Here is a 6,459-nt window from a genome sequence, read left to right as displayed (position 1 = left end):
CGACGGCACTATTCCCCTACGTCGGGCGGGGAAGGGGAGGATTATCATCATTGGTTGAAGAAGACTGACATTACCGGAGAAAGTTTTACAGTCCAATGGTTTCCGTTATTAATCAGATTCATATCACACAAACACAAGTATATTAGGAATATTGCAAGGTTTCCAAGAAATGTCTTCTTCTTCCAGTCATCACTGATAAATATCTGAACGACTGTTATTGTAACCGACATTTTGACAATGATGTAAAAAACGCCCAATTCTACGATACCTTAATTGTTTTCACAATTATGGTGGAATGATTTTGGCTCTTCGGATTTAACACTATTAAATGAAGTTAGAAGAAATTTCTGAGATATTTTCGTCCAGATAATAGCCCAAATTTTCCTTTAATTCTCCATTTCCTTTGCGCAGCCACTTATCATCATCAACCCTGCCTGCTCTTCTCCCTACCTTGTGATTAGGATAGGGATTAATACCTCGCTGTGACCTTTAGTAAATTCCGTAATGATTCCTTTCAACTACAATATCCTGCAATTAGGGTTTAATTCCAAAAGAGGAAATTCAGTGAAAATGAGTGAACATTTTCCGAAAGGAAACTCAGGACAAATTAAGTCAGTGTCTTCCCGAACTAATAATAACTAAGGCTTGCTAATACTCTGGTTATATGAGGATTATTTGTTTAGGTGTCCGAATTTTTGGGCGTGATTGTGCATGATTAAATGAACATTTGCATGACTTGTTTCGTGGTGCTAACTTTTAGACGTCCAGACCTGCCGTGTATGCGGATTTTATTTAACTTATACTTATACTATTCTTCTTTTCAAGTTAGTCGGTAAAATGCATATACAGTTGTTTGGTTTTACCACTGACACTTGTGATATCAGCAATTCTGTTGTCTTTCCCTCGAACGGCAACAAGCTGCTCACCCTTTTGAACCATTCGTGAGTGGTGGAGGACCTCGACAACAAAGAGTGCTCATTAACCAAACCACACTATCTATGAAGATCAACTAGACCACCATATTCTACTTATAATACACGTTCTTTGACTTTCATGCTAACTTATGTGGGCTCACACCAGGATTCTTCCTGGACTTGAAGTCTTCTCCCATTTGCTATGTCCGTATTTTCTTTGCTATGCGGTTAAAACTCTTCCTTATAAAGAAAGCCCGTCACTTTCTCCATCAAAGAAAGTGTTGCGTTCTACAAGCACATCTGGTGAATGAGATATAAATACTTGTTTATATGTTGTGAGACATCATACAGATGTCTCACAACAAATGGAACAGTTTACGAACTACTGGAGAACGGAGAGAAAAACATGCTAGCATCTTTGGAACCCAGACGTAAGATATTTATGTTAAGGTCTGCCAGAATCACTGGAAACCCAGGTTTCAGCAAGTTTACAACAAGATCTATATCATATAATCATGTCAGATATCCACTTTTACCAACGAGTGTTTATAAGCTGATAGGTTGCAGAATATTTGTGAGGATCATATCATGATGTAGAACAGATGTTTATGGGGACACTAACATAATGAAGACATTACATCAACGCTGATTTAATAATAACAAAAAAAAAAAAAAGTATTGGGTAGTTGTCAGGAAATATAACGACGATCGTTTTGGTTTGGCTATTTTTCGTTGTCCTACACAGGTACTGCTGTCAAGTATCGATGTACTTATAACAAGAAACATGGAAAAGGGCGAAAATACACGGTCAAAGAAAAAAATATGAACTTATTAAAATAAATATAGAAAGTGAACACTCACCAACAGCTGGACAAAGCGGCGGTTGTTAAAGGTTCATATTCGATTTACGTAGACCTTACTGCTCTCATCGCTTCCATTTGTTATTGTAGAACCATCAAATGCTTCTCACCCTCTCCGAGTTCTTTCACAACTACCGCCAGCACGAGGACTCGACTTCAAAACATCAACACTAGGCTTAGACACCACACCAAAACCTTCAACATCTCTTACATCCAGTAAACTTGGTTCTGGTACATCTGCAGTTCCCTTGACACCATCGAAGGTAATCAGCTCTTGCACTGGTTTCAGAGAAGGCATCTACAGGTTCATGGCCAAATTCCTTCAGTTGACCAATGTGCAAACAATGTCGTTACAATACCGAGTGTTGAAGCTTTCCCGTTATAGCAACCATTCTAGCCTTGCATATTGTTAACAAGTGCTTCTGGCGCTCCTTTTTTAACATCACAAACATGATTACATTGCAGCAAATAATTACATGAAACAATTAGTATGAAAGGCCGACGGTTCGTTGATCACACTTGTACAGCCGACGAAGGACTAACGACAGCTAATCCGAACAACACAGTCGGAAAGGTCCGGGTTATGAGGGCTGAGGTTTTGCCTTTACAATGGCGCCTAATACCTTGCGTAACAACACAAAAATCTGCGCGCTGATTGGCTGGCCATCATTCTCCCTCGTTGCATATCTTCTCCGTAACGCTTGAATTCCACTCTTAAGGTGCGTCCAGACGATTCAATTTTTCATTCAATTTTGCGCATGCCTTTGGCGCATTCCACAGCGCACGTAGCGCAGGCCTTTACGCATGTGTTTTTTCTCCGAAATCACTGAGGCATGCAATAGCGCAAGGCTTCCCACCGGTGCTGGGAGTCACGTGCGCTTTTCCGTGCGCTTTTTTCCCCTAAGAGAGTTATTATGTAGTGAAATCTACTGAAAATGTCACCTGGGAGTAAGGAATTAACTCTAACTTTCATTGAAGACTACCAAAAACACGAAGTTCTTTGGAAAGCTGATTTGAAAGGTTATTCAAATAAGTTACTGAGAGGAGATGCCCTTCAAAAACTAAGTGAAAAATATGCTATAGATATAACAGCTGTCAAAAATAAGATCAAAAGTCTAAGATCGTACTTTTCTAAAGAACATGAAAAAACTGTAAAGCAAAAGAGTGGTAGTGGCTTAGATGAGAAATACATTTCGAACTGGTTTGCATAGAAGCATTTACTCTTTTTAAAGGATACTAACGTCCCTCTTCATACCAAGGACAGCATTGGTGAACAAGTCAATTCTGAACAAGTAAGTATATCTTTGATATTCATAATTATAAAGTAGAATGGACTGAACAGTGCATGCTTATTATACGCATAAAACCATGGTAAGCCTAGGCTTATACTTATTAACATGGGAAGCGAAAACTATTTTTGTTTATATGTTTGTTTATCCTGGGAATAAATATATCTTCAGTATACATTATTTCTAAATAGAATAATGGATTACTGAAAAACATACAATACCGTATATTATAACCTTTAGTGCTTAAACCCACAATGTCCAAAGAAACTAGATATATGAATATTCATATTAACCTAGTTTCTTTGACATTGTGAGTTTAAGCACTAACAGAACAATGGATGATTATTATTGGCCTAGAGCGATGGTAAGCCTAAACTTATTAACATGGAAAGAAAAAAATCTGTTCACGTATATTTATTTTGATTGGGAAAAAGTATATCCTTATCATACATAATTATAAAGTACAGTAGAATAATCGGTCATTATTGTAGGTCTAAGCTATAGCGAGAGCAAACTTCATAAAGGTAACCAAAAAGCAATTGTTATTCACATATATTTGTGTTGCCAAGGAACAGATCCTCTCTCTGACAGGAAATACTCTACAAATTCATTTCTGATTCTTTGGGCTTCTAAAGGTGGTCTTCTTGCAATAATAGAAAGGGGCTGTAACCCTGTATCGGAGCTTGTTACATTCCTCCATGATCCTAATATTACTTCTCAGTACCTGCATCCTCAGTATCAAACGTGCCAAAAGGTGCATAGATATTTCTAGAGGAGGTCTGTTTTCTGAGAAAGTTATGCAGATGAACACAACAAAAAGTCATGTCTATCACATTTTCCACTTTTAAATCAACTGGTTTCCGAAATACTCTGAACACTGATGACATCAAACCAAAAGCATTCTCCACATTTCTACGAGCTCTCGAAAGCCTATAGTTAAATGTCCTCTTCGGAGAACCCTTCCTCAGATCTATAGGAAATGGTTTCATAATGTTGTGAGATAAAGGAAAGGCGTCATCTGCTACCAGTACATAAGGTATAGGCAATGTTCTTCCTGGTAAAGCTTTTGGCTCAGGCAAATTTAATTCATTCTTCAACATTTTTTGACTGAACTCTGTATGCTTAAATACTCCTCCATCTGATATTCTGCCCTGACAGCCAACATTGCAATAAAGGAAACAATAATTTGCATCAACAACACCTAGTAGTACAATGCTGAAAGTTCCTTTGTAGTTATAATATGTGCTTCCGCTGTTGTATGGACACTGAAGAACTACAGTACATGCTTGCCGTCTACCGCTCCAATCAAATTTGGGAAGTTCCATTTCCTCTCAAATTCTAGGCCAATAATTTTCCATTCTTCTTCATTGATAGGCAACTGAAATAAATACAAAACATAAAACGTTAATATCTTTTTTTCAGGTGGACGGTTACATAGAGGTTACAGACGATGAAGATACTAGAGAAATTAACTCACCCTCTCCCATCCCTAGCACTGGTACTTTCGTAAAACCAACGAATGATGGCATAACAAACAAAAGAAGAAAGTCCAAGCAACATGTTAGTGATGAAAGAGAAGAGGAGGCATACCAGTTTATGAAATCTGTTAATGCTAATATGAAAACTGTTGATGAATAATACTCGGTTTTCGGAGACTTGGTAGGTCACAAAATTAGAAAGCTGCGCAGTGAACGTCTCCGTAATATAGCTCAGCATCGAATTAGTAACCTTTTGTTCGAGTTAGAAATGTCTCATGAAATTAGTGATAATTATTGCTCTTCAGATTCGTCATCTGTAATTCACATTTCGGCGCCAAATACTCCTGAACCACCTCCATCGTCATCATTATATCACAACTTCAAGCTATACATTGCGCTCATGATGTTGGTGCTTTAAGTGAATTTTTATCTTTTGGTAAATGAAAAGTTATTGATGACAGAATATGCAATTATTTTCAAGTAATGATAGATGCCTCTTTGATAAAGGAAAGTATCTTAATATAACAAATTCATGTGCATAAAACTTGCCTTCTTAAATAAATGTTTCTTAGATATTTGTATCAGTAGCCTACATACAACTTTTACTTATACTTTATTCTTGAGTTCTTTGTGATTTAAATGAATTTATATTTTTTTAATAAATGAACAGTTTTTGATGAAAGGATATTGTTAATTTATTTTGTATGCAATTATTTACAAGTAGGTCTAATGATACATGTTGTCTCTTTGATAAAGAAAAGTACTGTATATTGTTATAACATATTCATGTGAATTCATAATGTCTTCTAAAATAAATATTACTTGAATATTTTTTTTATCAGTACATACCTTTATGTAATCATTTAATGCTTCATTTATACTTCTCATAGTTTCGGAAACAATGTCCGATATGCTTTGTTTGGATACTTTAAACAAGAAACTTAAGCTGGCATACAAGTCTCCCGTTGCTAAATAACGTAGTGTTATAGCTAATCTGATTTCAGCAGGAATAGCTTCTCTCATGACAGTATTCTTTTTAGAGATTAGAGGTCTGATTTTTTCCAGGATTATGGTAAAGTCCTCCAGTGACATTCTAGTGAAATTCCTGAACAAAATATCGCCATCACACTGTAACTCACGCAAAATGGTGTTTTTGTTCTGTTTATAATATTCCTTCATCCATATTCTTTTTTGTTGTTTTTTTCGTCTCTTTTTATTAGCCTTATTAATAATGATGTAAGCGGCACAAATTCCCGCGCAAAAAAGTGGATGCAGCGACATGGCGCAACTAAAAAAGGCAACGTGTGGACAGTAAAAGGCATGCGTTACGTTCCTCATTCCTCTTTCAACTTGACGCATGCAATTTTATTCCAAAAGGCATCGTCTGGACGCACCTTTAGTGATCTGAGAGAAGTAGTATCTTGTTGTCGGTTTCCTGCATTAACTAGCTCTTGACTAAAGTAAGGAGAGAGAGAGAGAGAGAGAGAGAGAGAGAGAGAGAGAGAGAGAGAGAGAGAGAGAGAGAGAGTTCCTTTTGAGGATGAAGACTGCAGAGAAAGAACGAAAAGTGAGAGAGAAATGAGAAAAGGGGAGGGAGGAGGGAGAGAGCATCACTTGGATTCAGAGACCTTCTGAAACCTATAGCGCAGTGATTCTTAAACTGGGGGGCGCCAGAACTTCCAAGGGGGGCACAAGCAGGATTGCCTGATGGTTACTATTATTTTTTTTAATTTGTGATGTTAATTGCAAAATTGCCAAAAATATTATCGCTACTTCCATGTTTTCTAATTATCTCAAAACATGCCAAAAATTCGTAAGTCAATTTTCATTTTAAATCTTGTTTATGAATTGTCTTTTACTGTTATGATAAGTATAATACTATAAAAATAGATAACATATTGTTTATAGTTCATCGTTG

The 6,459-nt window shown here is 36.7% G+C and overlaps 1 long non-coding RNA gene across 1 annotated transcript; it reads left to right on the top strand.

Moving 5' to 3' along the window:
* The first annotated feature begins 2,611 nt into the window (after window positions 1–2,611).
* Window positions 2,612–5,372, top strand: LOC136853140 (uncharacterized). Its single transcript, XR_010857363.1, has 2 exons — window positions 2,612–3,066; window positions 4,486–5,372. It is a non-coding gene; the product is annotated as an uncharacterized lncRNA (long non-coding RNA).
* The last annotated feature ends 1,087 nt before the right edge of the window (window positions 5,373–6,459 follow it).

The sequence above is a fragment of the Macrobrachium rosenbergii genome, chromosome 26 (genome assembly GCF_040412425.1).
Source record: "Macrobrachium rosenbergii isolate ZJJX-2024 chromosome 26, ASM4041242v1, whole genome shotgun sequence".
In the NCBI taxonomy this organism is placed as follows: domain Eukaryota; kingdom Metazoa; phylum Arthropoda; class Malacostraca; order Decapoda; family Palaemonidae; genus Macrobrachium; species Macrobrachium rosenbergii.
This window is presented reverse-complemented; position numbering and strand designations above follow the sequence as displayed.